This window comes from Somniosus microcephalus, chromosome 3, assembly GCF_052327205.1.
Source record: "Somniosus microcephalus isolate GS21.2 chromosome 3, FLI_Smic_1.0, whole genome shotgun sequence".
NCBI lineage: Eukaryota > Metazoa > Chordata > Chondrichthyes > Squaliformes > Somniosidae > Somniosus > Somniosus microcephalus.
The window spans coordinates 322,830,046-322,852,406 of NC_140989.1; the positions used below are offsets into that span (position 1 = coordinate 322,830,046).

Sequence of the window (22,361 nt, forward strand, 5' to 3'; positions counted from 1 at the left end):
CACAATTGTTTGTATTGGTTTTGTTCGTCATAAGGGAGCTGCCTCAAAAATTGCCATCTAACTGTTTTTTCTAACTATACAGACCTAGTGATGGCACTCTTACACTATCAAAAAATGAACCTGGTAGATTTAGCAGTTTCAAAAGCCTTGTGGTCCACAACACAATAATGACATGCTGAAAAACTATAAAAATATAACAATTGCAATACAGTTTTATGAACTTTGGATATCTCAGAGCTGAACATTGTTACGATATTATAGTGTTTGTTGCAGGACTTCTACAAAATGTGCGTTAAACATCATATTACAGCTGAATCCTGATGGATTTGAATTTGATACATTTTTGACAGGAGCTAAAGTGAATTTCCAAGGTTCCAAAGCTTGGAGCTACAGCCAGAAGATAGACCAGGAATAACACCTTGAATGAGTAACACCTGAATATTTCGCAGTATAACTAAACCTGCATTATAACAAGGAAATTGATACCTTCCAGGGATGTTCGGGGCAGTAATCAAATCAAGTGGTTCAAATGTTGTCCTAAAATGTAAAACCAGCTAATGTTCATCATCTGAACTCAGTTATTAGATTACTGTCTTAAATTCTGTTTGTGTAGAATATATACGTGATAGTGAATGTACTGTACAGTTGTTTTTCTAACCACATCGGTGCAGTATTTCTGTTGCCAAGTGATATAGAACCAAAGGTATTTTGAATGAGCAGCAGTATAGTATGACCAGGTTATTTGATTTTGATAGAAAATTGTAAGAACAGGCACTAGCTTGGACATATAAATATTTTTATGGCACAAATTTTCCCATAGATAAAGTTTTAAAAGAAGGTTTAGATGAAAACTATTGCTTCTGAGATGGTAGCTATTAACTCACACTCTCCTTACTTTTGAGCCATTTCAATAAAAATATATTTAGATCAAGGTTTCTGCCGACCGTTTATAAAATGTGATCAATCTATAATATCTGTAGTACCTCAGCCCATTTAGTCATTCATGCTGCAACTGAATCTAAATTAAAACACTTCATTATACGAAATATGATGTTTTACAAGAAGCTGTACGAAAGATGACTGACAAAATTCAATGCGCTGAAAAATGAAAAACATGAATAATTGGGCAACATTTTATGCTTGGACATCCAAATATTGTGCATGTAATGGGTTGAATGGGAGATGATCTGGCCCACTGCAATTCTATGCTTGGATTAGGTATGGATTTATCTTGAGAGTCAACTATGAATAGTGAATTCATTTAGAAGAAAAAAGGATTTCCCTAATATCAGTTGCAGACTTGCTTTGAGCAGAGCGAATGATAACATTCAAAGGATGTAAAGAAGCCTGCTTATTAATTACTGATCAAATAAATTTGGACATCTTTTCTAAAAAAAAATTCTCCTCTTCCAAATTGCTTAACATTGAATTTGATAATACGCTTCATCAGCATTTTTGGTGGAAGGAAGGGGGCAAACTGGACTTTTACCAATCCATAAAATCTATGAATTATATATTTGCTTTGAAAAAAGTGCCAAATTCTAGATTATCTGCAGTAACACTAAGCGTTGTTTTAACTGCAAAATGTATAAACAATGTACTGTAGTATTTATCACTGGGTCATTCTGTGGAAAGTCTGCAGCTGGCCACCACAGAACAAGAAAGAATATGCAAAACGCAACAAACCTTTTACATTTTATTCTCCAAACAAATCAGGATTGAAAAGTGCAGTTTGGTTGCAGTATTAAAGCCAGTGGGCCATCATGACTATGTAAAACACTAAGATAAGAGTGTTATCTCCAAGGGATCTGCAAGGGACTCTTATTTTTGATGGAACAAGAGTCCATTTGGGTTTTTTTCTGAGCAAGTTACACAAGATTGAATACTCAGGGGAAAGCAGAGAAAATGGTAATCCTTGAAATGGAAACAACAACTTGTAATTATATAGCGTCTTTAACATAGCAAAACGTCCCAAGGCTTTCACAGGAGCATTATAAAACAAAATTTGACACGGAGCCACAGATATTAGGGCAGGTGACCAAAATCTTAGTCAAAGAAGTAGGTTTTAAGGAGCGTCTTAAAGGAGGAAAGAGAGGTAGAGAGGGTCTGGGAGGGAATTCCAGAGCTTAGGGCCTTGGCAGCTGAAGGCACAGCCGCCAATGGTGGAACGATTAAAATTGAGGATGCTCAAGAGGCCAGAATTGGAGGAGTGCAGATATCTCAGAGGGTTTTAGGGCTGAAGGAAATTACAGATATAGGGAGGGGTGAGGCCACGGAGGGTTTAGAAAACAAGGATGAGAATTTTAAAGTTGAGGCGTTGCCAGACCGGGAGCCAATGTGGGTCAGCATGGATACAAAATTGGCTAAGGGATAGAAAACAGAGAGTAGTGGTGAGCGACTGTTTTTCAGACTGGAGGGAAGTTATACAGTGGTGTCCCCAGGGGTCGGCATTAGGACCACCGCTCTTTTTGATATTAATGACCTGGACTTGGGTATACAGTGCATAATTGCAAAGTTTGCAGATGACAAGCAACTCGGAATTGTGGTAAATAGTGAGGATAGTAACAGACTTCACGAGGACATAGGCAGACTGGTGAAATGGGCGGACACATAGCAGATGAAATTTAACGCAGAGAATTGTGAAGAGATTAATTTTGGTAGGAAGAATGAGGAGAGGCAATGTAAACTAAATGGTACAATTTTAAAGGGGGTGCAGGAGCAGAGAGACCTGGGGGTGTGCACACACAAGTCTTTGAAATGGCAGGATAAGTTGATAAGGCTGTCAAACAGGTATACAGGATTCTTGGCTTTATAAACAGAGGCATAGGGCTGGATTTTCATTGAGAAGGTGGATAGGCGGCGGGACTATAACTTTCGGGGTTGTAGTCCCGCCTCCATTGAGTTGTGGCCAACCCACGCGATTTTAACTTGATTGACCTTGTTGAGCCCGCCCAGCGGGCTCATCGGGCCAATTAAGGGCCACCCGGCAACAGGTGACGTCACAGATTGACATTTCATCTGTCAAGAACTTTTGACAGATGAAATACCAGCGTTCGACAGCTCTTTGAAGCTGTCAAACACTGACAATCTGTACTCTAGGTTAATTCCTTCCTCTCAGGCTGATTTAGAGATCTCTGTGGTGTATGTGCCTTTAAGAGCAATTATGGTGTATGTGCCTTTAAGAGCCCCAGGTGTGCGTAATGCCGGTAATTGCCACTTGGGCTATATAAGCCTGTGTATTGTGTATATCCTTTAGAAACCCCCCCCAGACTTGCTTAGTAAATACCTATGAACCAACTCCTGTCTTCAGTGTCTTTATCTACACACGGACACTACAGTGGCGACGAAGTGGAAACGGACTTACCTGCAATTCGGCAGCACCTCAAGGACATCGATTCCTCCAGCGTCCAGAAGACTCAAGGAAGTAAGAGAAACTGTGGTTTCACCAGCTGGCCAAGCTGGTGACAGTTACTGCGCTAATCCTTCCTGGGCGTCAGGCTGGAGCTCCAGCGGCGGGCTCTACAGCTGAGACAGGCAGCGAAATCGGAGGCAAGCAATAACGGACTGGGAGGGTGCACTCGTGAGACGGCCGGCGCGGCAAGCAGGTCAGCGTTTAGACCTCCGTCGGGAACGAGTCTCCAACAGTGAATAAACAGCGTTGTTATCGGTAGCAGCGGCGGGAAAGCGCGGGAAGCGCCATATCGTTGCTACAGAGAAAAAAAAAGCGCGGGAAGCACCATATCTTTTCTGAAATGCCTAAATCTGGTAATATTGAGGCTTTTGATGGCGAAATAGAAGATTGGACCACATACGTGGAAAGAGTAGAGGTTTATTGCACTGCAAATGGAATAACAGATGAAAAAAAAGCTTCAGTACTTCTGAACTTAATGGGCGCGAAGACATACGGGCTGTTACGAAATTTAATCACTCCAGCCAAACCAAAGGACAAGACTTTTAAAGAAATTGTTGATACCCTGCAGGAGCATTTAAACCCAACACCGCTGCTGATAGCGGAACGATTCAAGTTCTTCAAGAGAAATCAACACAAGAATGAAAGTAACGCTGATTACCTAACCGAATTAAGAAAGCTATCAAAGTACTGCCAATTCGGAGCAGGACTATCGGATTATCTTCGAGACAAATTTGTTTGCGGTCTCTTAAGTGAAGCAACACAAAAAAGACTGCTTTCTGAAAAAGATTTAACATTGGACAAAGCTTTCAGTATGGCTGTATCATACGAAGCAGCAGCAAAAGGAGCTGCAGAGATACAACAAGAGACACAGGACTTCGGCACCCATAAAATGACACAGGAGTTCGGAAGATGTTATCGCTGCGGCAGATCCACCCATAACCAGAGGGACTGCTGGTTCAAGGGCAAAGCATGCAGGCAATGCGGGAAGATTGGACACATTGCACGGGTATGCCAATCTGGACAAAATGAATCCACTGACAGAAAACAAAAAAATCAATAAAGAAAAGTACAGGAAGGTACAAATGATGACGGACAATAGCTCCGGAGACCAGAATAGCGATAGCGACTCCGGAAACAAGAGACTAAGCTGTCTCAAATTACATAATGTACTTGCCAAAGAGGATTACCAAACCATTTGGGTTACCCTCACAATAGCAGGGTCCCCAGTTAAAATGGAGCTAGATACAGGATCAGCTCTAACCGTAATAAATCGACGAGATTACGAGAGGCTATTTTCGCATATACCTCTAAAAGACACATCCATTATCTTAAAAACATATACGGGGCAGAAAGTCTACCCCAAAGGAAAAATAAGGGTGCCTGTGGTATACAACGGCAAAGAAATACAAAAGTTGTATTTATACATTCTACAAGATGGTGGTCCACCGTTGTTGGGACGTGAATGGATAAGGAAGATACGTTTAGACTGGCACTCCATTCAGGCACTGACGGTGACCAGTAAGGAAAAAAACAATGATGACATCATACCTGAACGATTAAAAGACATCTTGGCCAACGCCAAAGAAGTGTTTCAAGAGAAACTAGGAACCTTGAAAGGCATCACCGCCTCAATAAAAGTGGAAGATACAGCAATTCCAAAATTTTTTAAGGCAAGACCAGTGCCATACGCAATACGTCCGGCAGTCGAGGCAGAGCTGAAGAATTTGGAAAAGGCAGGCGTATTATCCAAAATAGATTGGAGCGAATGGGCAACACCCATCGTTCCAGTCATGAAAAAAACATTGAAAAATAACTCTGAGGAACAGAAAAAAATTCACATCTGTGGGGACTTTAAGGTGACTGTAAACCCGGTCCTTCACACGGTACAGTATCCTCTTCCGAGGATAGAAGATATTTTCGCCTCACTATCCGGAGGGAAACGTTTCACAAAAATTGACTTGGCACAGGCATATCTACAGGTGGAGGCTGAGGAGACCTCTAAAAAGTATCTCACAATAAACACACACAAAGGCCTGTACCAGTACAATCGACTGGTTTTTGGAATAGCATCAGCTCCAGCTATCTGGCAAAGAGCTATGGAGCAAGTCCTGCAAGGGATTCCGGGGACTCAATGCTACCTAGACGACATCCTTATAACAGGAGAAAACGACAACGAGCACCTTGCCAATTTGGAGCAGGTGCTCACTAGGCTGAAAGAACGGGGCCTACGAGCAAATCGCCCCAAGTGCGAATTTTTCCAAAATCAGATATCATATTGTGGCCACATAATTAATAAGGAAGGGTTGCATAAGTCACCTGAAAAAATTGAAGCAGTTATAAAAGCCCCAGCACCTGAAAATGTTTCACAATTAAGGTCATTCCTGGGATTAATAAGTTACTATCATAAATTTTTACCGAACTTATCAACTATTCTACACCCTCTTAATGATCTTCTACAAACAGGAGTGATTTGGAAATGGAACGAAGACTGTAAATGTGCCTTCCATAAATGTAAAGACTTAATCACATCCGAGAAAATTTTGGCTCATTACAACCCATCACTACCAATCAGACTGGCGTGCGATGCATCCCCTTACGGCATAGGAGCGGTATTGTCCCATAGATTCCCTGATGGCTCGGAACGGCCGATAGCTTTTGCATCACGCTCATTGAACTCAGCAGAGCGTAACTATGCCCAGATAGACAGGGAAGCACTCAGCCTGGTATGGGGAGTGAAGAAATTCAACCATTACCTACACGGACAAAAATTTACCTTGCTGACTGACCATCAACCCCTCATCTCCATATTCAACCCTAAAAAAGGTGTCCCCGTTATGACGGCACAAAGACTACAGAGGTGGTCCCTTTTTCTAGGGGCACACCAATACAACATTGAATACAAAGGGTCAAAACAGCATGGGAATGCTGACGGTTTATCACGCCTACCGTTGCCAACGATAGAAGAGGCACCTACAGTAGACCCAGTAGAGATATTCCACTCTACCATAGTGGAATGTCTACCGGTGACAAATTCTGCCATTGAAAGGGAGACAAGAAATGACCCTACTCTCTCACGGGTCTACGATTTAACAGTGAAGGGATGGCCAGCACATGGCGAACCACTGTTGCCAGCATTCTCGCAAAGAAGAGAACAGCTGTCAGTGTGCCGAGGAACCTTGATGTGTGGATCCAGAGTGGTGATTCCACCCAAACTCCAGGATAAAGTGCTAAAGGAGCTTCACGAGGGGCATCTGGGTGGAGTGAAAATGAAGAACCTAGCTAGGGCGTTTGTATGGTGGCCAGGTATCGATGGAGACATCGAAGACATAACCAAGAGCTGCCTAGGATGCCAGAAGGTCCAAAATGCTCCGCCACAGGCCCCTCTACATCCATGGGAGTGGCCCTCATCTCCCTGGCAAAGGGTGCACATCGACTTTGCTGGTCCATTTATGGACTCAATGTTCTTAATCGCAGTTGATGCACACTCCAAGTGGCCGGAGGTAATAAAGATGTCCTCCACCACCACGGAAAAAACCATCACAGTATTAAGGACCATATTTGCCAGGAATGGGCTGCCGGAGCAGATATGTTCTGATAATGGACCGCAATTTGTGTCCGAAGAATTCAGAAAGTTCTTAAAGAACAATGGGGTAAAGCACTACACGTCCGCCCCATACCATCCCGCCACCAATGGATTGGCTGAAAGGTTTGTCCAGACCTTCAAGAAGGCCATCAAGGCCATGGGTAATGAAGACATAAAACTTCAGCACAAGGTGGATAACTTCTTATTTGCATATAGGAATGCAACGCATATGGTTACTAACCAAACTCCCGCCATGATGTTCTACAATAGAAACCTAAGATGCCGGCTGGATTTGGTCAAGCCCAACATCCGAAGGGACGTGGAGAACCGGCAGTTTCAAGGCATGAATGAAAGGCCAACTAGGGCCTTCCAGATAGGCCAACCGGTTTTGGCCCGGGACTACCGTACCGAGAAATGGCAGCCTGGAACTATCTGCACACGATTAGGACCACTGATGTATACCGTGGACATCGGAGACAGCATAATAAGGCGCCATGCTGACCAAATCATCAAGTCATCCGAAAAGGGACAACCTACACCACCACTCTATACATCTAACGATGAAGTAGAGATACCCATATCTACCTCCGATCCGGTGATACTGGAGCCCGATGAACCCGACACTGGCCTTCAAGCCGAATCAGCCTTGCCAGAAGAACCTACTACACCACCAGAAACTACTACACCCCCGAGGCGTTATCCGGACCGAGTCAGGAAGCCTCCTGAGAGACTAACTTATAATTAATTAATACAGCAATGTATATTATTTTGCATATAACATGTGATGCGCTATCAATTCTAATAAAAGGCTGAGCAGAGTTCAGAACGACAGGCTTTTATTAACTACTGAATTGCACTTCAGACAGATCAGGACTATGCCTCTAGTGGACGACCGAATGCCAGGAGCTGCCATGCGGCCGCTCTTATACTCGGTAGCCCAGGGGCGGAGTCAGCTGAGGCATAGTCAGGCACAACAGTGAAACAAGAGTGAACGACAACAACAACAACAACAGTGAACACAGTGAACTACAGTGGTTTACCACAACATGTAATTAATAATTACTTAAAATATGATGTACTAGTTAGCTAGAAGGGGAGGAATTGTGGTGTATGTGCCTTTAAGAGCAATTATGGTGTATGTGCCTTTAAGAGCCCCAGGTGTGCGTAATGCCGGTAATTGCCACTTGGGCTATATAAGCCTGTGTATTGTGTATATCCTTTAGAAACCCCCCCCCCCCCCCCCAGACTTGCTTAGTAAATACCTATGAACCAACTCCTGTCTTCAGTGTCTTTATCTACACACGGACACTACAATCTCTCTGGAACAGAAAGCTGAATGCTGCAATTTTTGACAGATCGCGGCCATTCTGCTTTCTGTGCCAGTGAGATGAGGGACTCCCGAGACCTGAAGGAAGGAAGGCTGTAAAAGGTAAGTACATGTAAGTACACACTTTACACACACCAAACACACTTACCTCTGCACTCATGCACCCATCACTCACCTGAACACCGGACATCTCGACCCCTCCAAGCCCTTCATCCCGACGGCCCGCCTCGCTAACTTGGCGTGGTTTGGAGCCGTCGGGAATCCCACACTTCACCAATAAAAATAGGGATTAGGCTAAAAACTGCCCGTTAACTACCTGTTAACAGGCAGTTAATTGGCACTAATCCCCTTCCCGCCTCGGGGAGGCGGGTCCCAGCGCAGGTCGGGTACCCGCCTCCTTTGAAACTGGCATGGAGGCGGGTTGGGGGCGGGATGGGTTCGTGCCCCCCGATTTCAAGATTTTAACCCCCCACACGCCTCCAATCCCGCCTCCACGGCTCAATGAAAATCCTGCCCATCGTGTACAAAAGCAAGAAAGTTATGCTAAACCTTTGGTTGGGCCCCAGCTGGCATATTGTGGCCAATTCTGGGCACGTCACTTTAAGAAGGATGTCAAGGCCGTGGAGAGGATGCAAAGGAAATTTACGAGAATGGTATCAGGGATGAAATACTTCAGTTACATGGAATGTCTAGAGAAACTGGGGGGGTTGTTCTTAGAGCAGAGAAAGTCAACGGGAGATTTGATAGCGGTGTTCAAAATCATGAAGGATTTTGATAGAATATATAAGGAGAAACTGTTTCCAGTGGCAAAAGGGTCGGTAATCGCAGAACACAGATTTAAGGTACGATAGCAAAATACTGCGGATGCTGGATATCTGAAATAACAACAGAAAATGCTAGAAATACTCAGCAGGCCAGGCAGCATCTGTGGAGAAACAGAGCCAACGTTTCAGGTCTGGGACCCTTCATCAGAACTGGGAAAAAGCTGGAGATGTAACAGATATTAAGCAGGTGCAGAGATGAGGGGAGGGGCGGGGGGTTTAGGAGGGGAGGAAGGAATTGAAAGAACATACTGTGAAAATGTTGCATGATTTTGCCATTCCCATTTGCAACATTTTCACAGTATGTTCTTTCAATTCCTTCCTCCCCTCCGCACCTGCTTAATATCTGTTACATCTCCAGCTTTTTCCAGTTCTGATAAAGGGTCCCAGACCTGAAACGTTAACTCTGTTTCTCTCTCCACGGATGCTGCCTGGCCTGCTGAGTATTTCCAGCATTTTCTGTTGTTATTACAGATTTAAGTTAATTGGCAAAAGAACCAGGAGGTGACATGAGGAAAAAAAGTATGCAATGAGTTATGATGATCTGGAATGCACTGCCTGAAAGGGTGGTGGAAGCAGATTCAATAATAACTTTCAAAAGGAAATTGGTTAAATACTTGAAAGGGAAAGATTTGCTGGGTTATGGAGAAAGAGAAGGGGAATGGGACTAATTGGATCTCTCTTTCGCCGGCACAGACACAATGTGCCAAATGGCCTCCTTCTGTGTCTTAAATTTCTATGATTCTACAATTCTATGATGGGCTGAAAGGCCTCCTTCTGTGCTGTATGATTCTATGGTTCTATAAAACAACCCATAATCTCTGTTCATCATAGTATGTTAATGTTATTTCTCAGTCATTAACAGTCAATTATTATACAATAAACTTGTAACAATTACTTCAAAAGTTGTTAATCCTTCAGTATGGTCCCAACACATGAATCACATGGAGCATCCTACCAATCAGTGTCCACCACTGGCAGAAACAGAGGACAATACTGCCCCACAACTCCATGGTATACAGCACAGTATGCAATATAACCTGAATTTACAGATAGCATAAATCATCTGGTTGCCTCAGTTAAATTACAATCTTGTAATCATTCCCACAGATTGATTATCTGATGCAAAAATTTGTAAGCCGTCTGTCTTTGTTACATTTCCTGTTGTACTTTGTTATGCCACCAAATATATATTCCAATATAAAATTACTCCTGGGTAACCATTACTCTTTATAACCATTTCTTGGCATCCATTCATTGCTGAAAATGCATTAGTTTCTATATAATCACTCCAGCATGTTTTATTCTCTGTAAATTTTATAAACACACTCTTTCCTTTTGTCCCATTCAATACTTTAGAATTATAGAATGTAACAACACAGAAAATGGCCATTTGATCAATCGATTCTGTACCAGTGTTTTTCTCCACAGGACTAATTCCATTCTTCTGCTCACTCCACGTACGCTTCAATATTCCTCTTTTTCAAGCAACTATCTAACTCCCTTAAGAAAGAAAGCATGGGCCCTGAATTTCCTCAGGCTTCCTGCCACTGTACTGCTGTAACCTCGCCAGATGTGCAGCGGAATCCTCTAGCAAAGTTACAGCAGTGCTGCGGCAGAAAGTCCGAGGAAATTCATTGCCATTGTCTCTGCTTCAACAACCGTTTATGGCAGAAAATTCCACATTCTAACTATCCTCTATCTAAATATTGTTTAACCTTCTTCTTTAATTGTTTGATTATTTTTAATTTGTGCCCTATTGTTACCACCTGACTGACCAGTGGAAACTATCTATCGCTATTTACCCTTCACAAATCAAGTCACCCCTTAACCTTCCCAGGTCTAGTGAAAACATTTTTCCTTCATGATTGACTGGAGTCATGAATCTTATCATGACTCATGAAGTAACACTGGGCGACCAGCTGGTGGCGCTGTCCAAGGAGTATAAATACTCGGGTGTGGGGCCAGCTTGCTCAGGATGTTTCTGTAACCAGAAACTAGTGATTGTAACTAGAAATCTCATGGTTTTGAAACATTGATTAAATTGATGTAAAAAGACTACTGAGCCTTGTTTTATACGCAAACCAAGCACTCAGGAGTCTTTTTACATCACCTAGCACAAAGGAAGATGGTTGTGGTGGTTGAAGGTCAATCATCACAGTCCCAGGACATCGCTGCAGGAGTTCCTCAGGGCAGTGCCTAGGCCCAACCATCTTCAGCTGCTTTATCAATGACCATCCCTCCAACATAAAGTCAGAAATGGGGATGTTCGTTGATGACTGCAGTGTTCAGCGCCATTTGCAACTCCACAGATAATGAAGCAGTCCATACCCGCATGCAATAAGACCTGGACGACGTTCAGGCTTGGGCTGATAAGTGGCAGGTAACATTCGCACCACAGAAGTGCCAGGCAATGACTATCTCCAACAAGCGAGAGTCTAACCACCTCCCCTTGACATTCAATGGCATTACCATCGCTGAATCCCCCACCATCAACATCCTGGGGGTCACCATTAACCAGATATTTAACTGGACCAGCCACATGAATACTGTGGCAACAAGAGCAGGTCAGAGGCTAGGTATTCTGCGGCGAGTGTCTCACCTCCCGACTCCCCAAAGACTTTCCACCATCTACAAGGCACAAATAAGGAGTGTGATGGAATACTCTCCACTTGCCTGGATGAGTGCAGCTCCAACAACTCAAGAAGCTCGACACCATCCAGGACAAAGCAGCCCGCTTGATTGACACCCCATCCACCACCTTAAACATTCACCCCCTCCACCACCGGCGTACCGTGGCTGCAGAGACCATCTACAAGATGCACTGCAGCAACTCGCTAAGGCTTCTTCGGCAGCACCTCCCAAACCCGCGACCTCTTCCACCTAGAAGGACAAGGGCAGCAGGCGCATGGGAACACCACCACCTGCAAGTTCCCCATCAAGTCTCACACACCATCCTGACTTAGAAGTATATCGCCGATCCTTCATCGTCGCTGGGTCAAAATCCTGGAACTCCCTACCTAACAGCACTGTGGGAGTACCATCACCACACGAATTGCAGCGGTTCAAGGCAGCAGCTCACCACCACCTTCTCAAGGGCAACTAGGGATGGGCAATAAATGCTGGCATTGCCAGCGACGTCCTGATCCCATAAACAATTTTTTTTAATGTTTTAAATTGTAACCCCTCAACCTTGGTACTATTCGAGTCAACAGGCTGCACCTTTTCCATTGCTTTTATATACTTCCCATAATGGGGAGCAAAATATATATACAATATGCTAACTGTGGCCTAATCAAAGTCTTGTACAATTTCAACATTCCCTCCTTGCTTTCGCATTCTGTTCCTTGAGATACAACACCAAGGATTCTGTGGCCTTATCGACTTGCGCTACCACCTTAAATGACTTATGAATCTGCACACCAAGATTCCTCTGCTCCTTTATTTTACTTAAAATTTTAAGCTGTATTTTCTTGCCCTATTTAGTCTTTCTTTTTCTTCTAGTCTATCGATGTCCTCCTGTAGTCTTTCACAATTGTCGTTACAATTTACCAAGTGTCAGCACAACTCACCAAACCCCTCCATTCTGGGAAACTACCTTTACTTTTGCCATCCAACAATTTCTCTATCCATATGGCCAAATTTCCTTTAATTTCACGTGCCATTAACTTTTCCATAAGGCTTTAGTGAATGTACCCCATCATGTGCTTTCTGAAAATACACAAACCATATCTACTGCATTGCTTTATCGATCTCTCTGTTATTTCTTCAAAGGATTTTATAAGATTAGTCAAACACGTTTGTGTTTTAGAAATCCATGCTGACTGGCTCCAATTTGCTCATGTTTCTCCAAATATTTAGCAATTTGCATCTCATATTATAGATTCTTAACAGTTTACCAACCAGCCTTGTTTCCTGTTTTATCCCAGTGTGTATTTTTCACGGTTGTGCTGCAAAACCATCTGCACTGTCTCCCATGGAAAGTCTGTCTTCCACCAGCCATGCTGGAGCAACTGGGGTAGCACTGTGTAGGAGCATTAGAATAAGCAAAAGGACCACGAAAGACGGGTACTAAGGGAATGCACAAGGGTAATTAGCAGACTTTATAATGTAATATTGGAATTAATCATTTATAAATTATGTTTGGAATGTTTGTTTTATGGTGGATTTCATAAAAGCTTTGTGCCCAAGAGGAAGCTGTGATGTTCCGTGACAGAGGAATGGTAAGGTGGGGAAGTGTTGAGCAATGGGGATCTGGGGTTTCATTCAGAGGAACCGGAGTGTGATGATGTTCTCACGGACAGCCTGTCCAGAACGAGGATTTGCAGGCTGCCTCCTCCCTTCCTCCTCCTGAGGTGGTCGCAGAACCTGTGGTGGCAATGGCTGCACTCTCATGATGGCCAAGGTGTAGAGAATGCAGCAGACCACCACGAATTGGGACACCCGCTCTGTTGAGTACTGGAGAGCTCTTCCAGAGTGGTCACGGCAGCGGGACCGTTTCTTGAGCACCCTGATGGTCTGCTCAATGAAGTTCCTTGTGGCAGCATGGCTGTTATTATAGGATTGCTGTCATTATAGGATTGCTGGCTATGAGTGGTGGGGTTGTGAAGGGGAGTCATCAGCCAGGTGCAGAGTGGATAGCCCTCATCTGACGCAGGATGAAGGCATCATGACTGCTACCAGGATACCGGGCATTCACCCATCATGATGTACTTGGTGTGGTCGCACACCAACTGCACATTAAGAGTGGTAGCCTTTGCTGTTACAGTACATCTCAGCATCGATATGTGGTGCCTGCAAAGCCATGTGTGTGCAGCTGATGGCGCCCTGCACCATGCCTGATATTTTGGCAAAGCCACATGCGTGCTCCTCCTGCTACTCTCTGTTTAGAGAAGACAATGAACTCCCTTCTCCTGGAGTACAGAGCCTGTGAACTCCCGGATGCAGCGATGGACGGTGAACTATGAACTGAGAGGGGTTTGCTCTGTCGCCTGTTCCAGCCTGGAAGGAGCCACTGGCAAAAAAATTCAGGGCTATGATCACATTAAGGGCCACTGGCAGCACCGTCGTTACCCTGCATGTCTGGTTCCAAGAAGTGGCAGAGTTCTTTGACTACCTCCATGGTGAAGCGGAGCCGCCAAATACACTGCTCCTGGCGTAGGTGCAGGTAGGAGAAGTGCTCCCTAAAGACCCTAGGTGGGTTAAGCCCTTCTGCCGAGAGCCCTCCTCCCCCTCCCCGTGTGTAGCTTGTCTTTGCTGTCTTTGCTCCATTTCCCCGTCATGTTGCAGCGCGAGGGGGATTACAAGTAGAGCTCCCATGACTGGGAGCAAGTTGTGTAGTCAGAGACCATCCAGTTGCAGCCAATGACTTGCCAACATCCAGCAGCACTCCCTGCACACTTTAACAACGTTATAAATGTTTTCCAGAAAGCCAGTATCAATATAGACTCTGCAAGTTCCATTAGTCATAGTCATAGAGTTTTACAGCACAGAAAGAGGCCCTTCGGCCCATCGTGTCAACTTACCTGCAAGTTGGATGTATCCCTTTAAATAGCGCTGGTGGGGGGGTCCCTCGTGTAACTGAACACACGTTCAGCTGTGTGTGTTTCGGAGAGGGCGTTGATTGGAACAACGACGTTGAAAATGGCAGGTTGTGCGTCAAATTAGCGTTACACGCTGACTGACGTCACAATCTGGCTATTCCGCACACTGCCGGTGCACGCACGTCCCGCCTATGCTATCGCCCTCACCAAGATGGCGACTAGCGTGAGCCACACCGGAATTGTGTGGAAGCGAGACGGCTGCCATTTTTTTCTTGAAACCGGCCTTAACTGCTGGTGCTAAGGTGTCGAATTTCATGGCCTAAGTGCTGCTTTTTTAACATTTGATCTAATCTTCTTGTTCATCCATGGAACCACAGCCTTTTAATAGATTCCTGAGATATCTGCGCTCCTCCACTTCTGGCCTCTTGAGCATCCTTGATTTTAATCGCTCAACCATTGGCGGCCGTGTCATAAGCTGCCAAGGCCCTAAGCTATGGAATTCCCTTCCTAAATGTCTCCGCCTCTCTACTTCTCTTTCCTTCTTTAAAACCTACCTCTTTGACCAGGTTTTGGTCGTCTGCCCTAATTTCTCCTTATGTGACTCGGTGTTAAATTTTGGCCTAGAAATTCGGTTGGTAGCGCCGGCGCTGAGCGCCTAAAGAGACCTAGAATTGGGGCGATACCCTATGTTGGGGTGTTCGCTATGAAGATAGTGACTCAGATATTGACGATACATTTAACGCCTGCGCTAAGTGTTTGCGCGCGCCCGCAAGCAGATCATGACGTCATTTCAGTGTGCAACGCCTTTTAGGAGCGCCTGGAGCCTTAACGCCCAGCGCTATTACTGACAGTTCGAGGGAGGGCTAGCAGGCCCTTCTCGGAGTAGGGGGGCGCTATTTAAAGGGGACAGCTCTAGTGCAGAAGCTTCAGCCACTTGGCCTGCTCATTGCGATCGTTGCTGGAGAGAGTTGGCGAGCTACTGTGGAGCAGAGTTTTGGGAATTTAGCTTTAGAGTACTTGGGACCTTCAAACCTGTCCGAAGCACTTGCAGCACTACACCTAAAAGCCTTTTGACCAACTGGCATCGGAATGGGAGCTGCTTTGGAGGGCGACGGTCTCATGGCCCAAAACTGTGAAGGGGCAGAGAGACGGCGGGAGAGAGGGCCGGGATTGGCCAGAAGGAGGAGGGGCAATGGAGGTCGGCCAATCCGACAGGATGCTGCGAGGGTCTTTAGGCAGCAGGTGTCAAGCCTTGACATGTCGGAGGAGCAGTGTTTGCGAAGGCTCCGATTCTGGAGGGACATTGTTACTGATCTGTGCCACCTGCTTGGTCAGGATCTGCAGCCGCGTGAACGGTGCAGAACCTCTCTGTCCGTGTTCGCTAAAGTGACTGATGGCCTCAATTTTTATGCCAATGGATCCTTTCAGTCAGCCATTGGGGACATTGCGACTATCGCTCAGGTTGCAGTCCACTGTTGCATCCGGCAAGTTACAGATGCCCTTTATAGGCGAAGGCGTCAATTCATGACCTTCCCTCTGACCCTGCACAAGCAGGCGGAGCGCGCGCAGGGTATCGCTTCTATTGTGGACTTCCCCATGGTGCAGGGGGCGACTGACAGCACACACGTGGCTTTGAGGGCGCCATGCCAGCATCCTTAGGACTTCCGCAACCGCAAGGGGTTCCACTCCCTCAACGTGCAGCTGGTCTGTGACCACCGCCAAATCATCATGGCAGTCACCGCGCATTTCCCAGGGTGCAGCCACGATGCCTTTATCCTGCGGTTGACCTCAGTTTGTAACCTTTTTGAGGGGCTGGCTCGAACACAAGGCTGGCTTACTGGGGACAAGGGCTATCCTCTCTGCCCATGGCTGATGACAACACTCCATGTGGCCGACACCACAGCAGAAGAGCTGATCAGCAGTGGCCATCAGGCGACCAGGCACAGTAAACAGTACACTATTGGTGTTCTCAAAAAGCGTTTCCGATGTCTGGAGCATTCGGGGGGATCCCTGCAGTACTCGCCGCAGCAAGTGGGACACATCGTCGTCGTCTGCTGCATGCTCCACAACTTGGCAAATCGACGCACCCAGCCAATTCCACCTGTCCCTCAACGACCAGCAGAGCAGGCGGAGGAGGAGGATGAGGAGGAAGAGCAGGCGGAGGAGGAGGAAGAGCAGGCGGAGGAGGAGGAGGAGGAGGAAGATGGAAGGGCTCCTGAAAGTGGAAGGGCCATACGTCAGAGGCTCATCAGGACTACTTTCGAGACCCCTGTGGCGGAATGATGAGAGTCTTAACTCCTGCGCACTTTGGATGTTTGACGGCCTCTGAATGCCAGCATCACTGAAAGTAGTCACGTGCACCATGCCACATTGAAACTTCTGTTTATTGTCACAAAAGTCTTTCATTACAGCAAAACAACGTAATGTCAACAGAAACCATAAGTAACAAAATAACTGAACTGTTCGGCCAAGCCGCAAAACTCAACAAACCTTCTGCAAATATAACAACAGGTGAGGGTGTCCTTGAATTTGGACAAACAAACGTCTCAGCACCTCCCTCTACAACTGGCCCCTTGAGGGAGAACGACTTCTCTTTCGCGCCCGGCCCCTTCCCTCCCTGCTGCTCCTACGCAATTGGACCCCAGTGGCGGCCTCAAGGCTGGGGGACGCCTGCTGACTGTCTGGAAGCGCAGAAGCCCCTGAGGGACGGCCTGGCCGACCTCTGGGCTTGGAGGGTGCGGACGCAGGATGCTTGATGTGACCATGGCTGGAAGCAGTGTGGCCTGCAGGTGGTGGCAGCTGCAATGCAGACGTCCCAGCGCTGGCATGTGCAATGGTCTCCTGCCGAGAGAGGACACCTGCACCATGGTCGGACGACACACTGGCTATCTGAGGGGAGCGGCTCGGCTCATCCGCCACAATCGCATGCTCCACTGATTCCTGGCCTTGTATGGGACTGGAAGGGCCCGGGGTGATCCTAACTGATGCAGAGAGGGTGGCTGCAGTGAGAGATCACGTTGCCTCAATCTGGGTGTGGAGGAGCCCAGCAAGTGACTGCGTGGCAACAGTGAGGACCTGTGTGCCAGGTGCCAGTGCTTCGGAGAAGGCCTGGACAGTTCTTCCCATTGCTTCGGACAAGGCAGGTGCCGACCACTCCACTGCCTCGGACAAGCCCTGGAGAGACCTTTCCAAGGATTGTCCGAAGCCCTGAACAGTCCTTTCCATAGCGGCCTCAAAGCCCTGGACAGTCCTCTCCATTGTTGGGCCGAAGCCCTGGATAGTCCTGTCCATTGTTGCCCCGAAGCCCTGGAGAGTCCTGTCCATTGTTGCCCCGAAGTCCAACATACTCTTAGCCAATGAATCTATTGACTCGGGCATCTTCTCCACTGCAGCCATCAGCTCAGTGTGCCTGAGCCGGGCCTGTTTGCTCATTTCAGCCAGGCGACGCACCTCCTCTGCACTCTGTGCAGCAGTCATCACTACCTGCCTTGCCCTCCGGGGAGACGGTGGCCGAACTTGCCTATCCCCCTTGCGTTGCTGCATGCCGCTTGTTCCGGCAATTGGTTCATCCTCAGAGCAACCCCCCTCCCCTCCAGGGGACTACTATCCCCAGTCTGTAGATGTGTCCGCTCCCTGGATTCTGCAACGGCTGGTCCGGATTCCTCCTGCTCCTCGACTCCGGTGGCACTGGCACTGGCAGCTTCAGTGCGTTGAGCCCGAGTTGGTGCTGATTCATCTGAAAGCAGGGAGGTGGAAGAGTGGCTTTAGCAAAAGGACAGGTTTGCGGAAAGGCATGCCAGATTGCGGCAAGGCTCTGACATGGCTGCACACTGAGGAAGCATGCAGGCGGGGGGACCAAGTGGAAGGCAACAGGTGAAAAAGGTGAGAGTCTTACCCTCACTGTCGGAAATGGGGTCGGCAGATGCAGTGGTCACAGGACCAGACAGACGTCCTCCAAGAATCTGGTGCACTCTCTCCTCCAGATCCGTGAGAGTGACCACTTGTGGAGGTCCGCCACCGGTTCGACACTGCTCCTTTCGGATCGTCGCCAGCTTGGACTGCAGGGGAAAGAAGGGGAAGTTCTGTAACATGATGCCTTGAGAGATCATCTCATGCCCCCCATGGTGTAAGAGCCCTTACATGAGGCCTTGAGGCATCTGTCCATGTGTGTGCCCAGAAAGGGCCATGGGTGCTTGCTGACAGATGGCCATTGGGGCATCATGGCAACAGGGTGCCCGAAGTTAGCTGCAGATGGAGGGAATCAGAAGTTTGCTGAACCATCACTCACCCTAACGATCCGTGTGAGGTCGTTGAATTTCTTCCTGCACTGAACAGGGGTCCTGGTCGCCATGCTGCTGGAGTTGACCCTCACAGCAACCTCCCTCCAAGATCGTCGGTAAGCCTTCTGATTCGGCCTCTTGCCATTGTCCGGATACAGGACATCTCGACGGCGCTCAACTGCAGCCACCAACTGGCCCAGAGCATCAGTGCTGAAGCGCTCTGCTCTCTGTCTAACCTTCTCCATGCTGAACAAGTTTCTAACGCCAGAGAAGGGCGAGCGCCGAATCTGAGGCCTACAGGGTGTTGGGTGTGGAAGCTCAGGCTGACTGGCCCACCCCTTTAAGAGCCGGCCGGCGCCTGGAAGTCTCGTGGTTTCCCGTAATTGAGATCACCTGCGCTGCGCCCGTCCGCGTCGATATTGAGTAGCGCCTGAACTTTTGTGCCTTAGGAGCACCGTGCAACGGCTGAATTAGCGCCTCAATCCCCTTTGGGGGTGATGCAACCCAATATCGCGCCAGGCAGCGATAAGTTTCGTCTGGCTATAAACTTTGCGCACCGCCAGTTCTAGCGCCTCAAGCGGGGCTATACCCAATTTCTAGGCCTTTATTTTATAACATTCCTGTGAAAGCCTGGAGACGTTTTACTACATTAAAGGCGCTATATAAATACAAGTTGCTGTTCCTTATTGGAATATACTTAATTTGTATCTTTATGATTCTTGCAATGCCTATTCCTTTGCTGATTTACTATTCTATTTACAAATTTTTCCTTCCATTTAATCTAGATAAGGTTACTTTTTATTTCAATATAATTTTCTTATTTTCCCCCCAGTTCAAATATCTTTGTCCTCAACTTTTCCTTTTCTGTTCTTACATTGAACTGAATTATATTGTGTCACTGCTTCACAAATGTTTCCCGATTTTTAGGTCACCTATTTACTTCACTTCATTACCCAGAGCCAGAAGTAGTACTTCTTTGCTTGTTGGAATAGTAACACTTTGACTGAGAAAATAGTCCTAAACACATTGCAATAAACTCCTTTTCTGTCTGCAAAAATCTTGCTGCAATAAAAGGAGTTACATTAAGATACCACACAGAGGTTAGGAAATTTATATAAGCTGCACTCTCACAAAGTTGACAATTTCTGTTCCTCATTCAACTCCAATAAATTTAGTCAAATTAGAATTAAGTTACTTTGACCCAAACACTTGACTGATATTTTGTTGACTATTTTTGTCAACATGAGAGACAGTGTGGACAGCTTTTCACTGAAGGCATCAAAATTCCAACCCAAACATAAGACGGAAGCGCAATAGAAAAGATGGGAACGTCGGAGAGGCACTTCTCCGCTAGTTTCAGAAAGTGCGTTGGAGAGATAAACTTATCAGTGGCCCCCTGCTAGCTTAAAAAGCTAAGCAGTTGTCTGAAGCACTTGGCAGGCCACTCTGAGGGGTGGCTTCAGAGATGGAACTCTCGTCACAAGACAGAATTCAGCCATGCAAACGGAGAAAAACTTATTTCAGATGCCTGAAACGGACATCGATTAATTAGGAGGTGGTCGGCACAATGTCAGCTCACGTCACGGACGATGAGGGAGAACAAGACCCAGACGGAAAGAGATTATGGCAACGCCATCAATGTTCGTTCTGCGGTTTTGACATTGTGGCAAGCTAAGGAGTAGCATCCGAATATACAGCCAGACTGAGACGCACCAAGAAAGATGGATAAGTTTGGCAACCATACTGCCAGAAAAAGACAATGCAGACATAGATTACAGATGTCTTTACCATAGATGAGTAGGGCTGCTGTGGTGTAAACTGTAAAGTTCAGTACAATTACATGGTCTATCAAGTACAAGTTACTCTACTTTTGACTTTTTAGCAAATGTGTCTTAAATAAAGTTGGTGAAACCATATACACACTGGTTTACTGGTGATTTGGGTGCATTTTAAATGTCAGTTTCATTTTTGAGAACAGCTACTTACCGTCTACCTTATACAGTAATGGGTAAACCGTGGCAAAGCCACCAAGAGGCTCTTGCAGTAATGTATATAATTGCCTTTAACAGGGGTTTGTTACCTTTAAATGTTTGCTCTGTATAAATAGCGCGGGTTCGGTAAAATGTCAATCCAGCGCGATGACGTCATCACGCAGGTCACGTGACGTTCCCAACGGCGGGAAACGTGATGACGTCATGAATTCAGAGGGGAGAGGCGTGTCCAGTCAGTCCTCGTGGAACCAAGTATTGTTCAGACCCGTTTAGAGTTTCTCTTGCGTTTTTGTTTGTAACTTTTACCAGTGCATTAAACCACGTTTGGTTAACTGCTAGTTTCAATCTCAGTACTTTCGTGAACTCCTACATTGGTGACCCCGAATCCTCACGGACGTTTTTCACGGCGGAAACGGAACGCAGGCCATGATGGAAGCCAACGCAGTGGCTTTGAAGCTCCCCTAATTTTGGGAACAACAGGTGGCCTACTGGTTCGTACAAGCGGAGGCGCAGTTCGAGCTCCGCAACGTCGTGCAGGATTAGACCCGTTATCTTTACGTAGTCTCCGCACTCGACAGCGTCGAGGATCATCAGCCTACTGGAAAACCCCCCGGCTACCGACAAGTACGTCGCCATTAAGGCTCGGCTCATGCAGGTATTCGGCCTTACGAAGGCAGAGCGCACACGCCGCCTACTCACGCTGCCCGGGTTGGGCGAATCCAAACCTTTGGAGTTGATGAGCCAGATGCTCACTCTCCTGGGGTCGGAGCCGCAATGTTTCCTGTTCCACGAACTGTTCCTCACTCAACTGCCCGAACAGGTGCAGGCGGCCCTCGCCAGATCGGACACCGGGGATTGTATAGCGCTCGCCAAAGAGGCGGATAAAATATACATGGTCCGACAGCAATACTGCGCCATCGCGGGACGCCCTGCCCCAAAGGGCCCTGCCTCGACGCCTCCTCCAACCGGTTTCTGCTATTACCACGCTCGGTTTGGCGTGAAGGCCAGATGCTGCCGTCCGCCTTGCAGTTTCGCGCCCAAAGCAACGAACAGACCCCTGCGCTTCAAGAGCACCAGATCCGGGGCGTGCCCCGCAGCCACGATGGTGGTTGGCGATTCCGGGAAATTACTTCATTTAACCGACTCCATCTCGGGCCGTCGTTTTTTGTGCGACACAGGGGCGCAATGCAGCATCCTTCCCGCGTCGGCCCTAGACCTTCGGTCCGGCAGGCGGGGTTCTCCCCTCCAAGCTGCCAACGGGGGCGCGTCTGCTTCGGTGGCCAACGTTTTATATGGGATTTCATCACCGCCAGCATCTCACAGGCACTCCTAGGCGCCAACTTTTTATGCGCCAACGGCCTGCTGGTTGATTTAAAAAAATCGTCGGCTCGTTCACGCCGCCAC

The 22,361-nt window shown here is 46.9% G+C and overlaps 1 protein-coding gene across 7 annotated transcripts in view; it reads right to left on the minus strand.

The window, feature by feature from the left end:
* LOC147122194 (ERI1 exoribonuclease 3-like) overlaps positions 1-22,361 on the minus strand; it is a 491,903-nt gene that overhangs the window by 335,261 nt on the left and 134,281 nt on the right. The gene's annotated exons all lie outside the window — the stretch shown is intronic.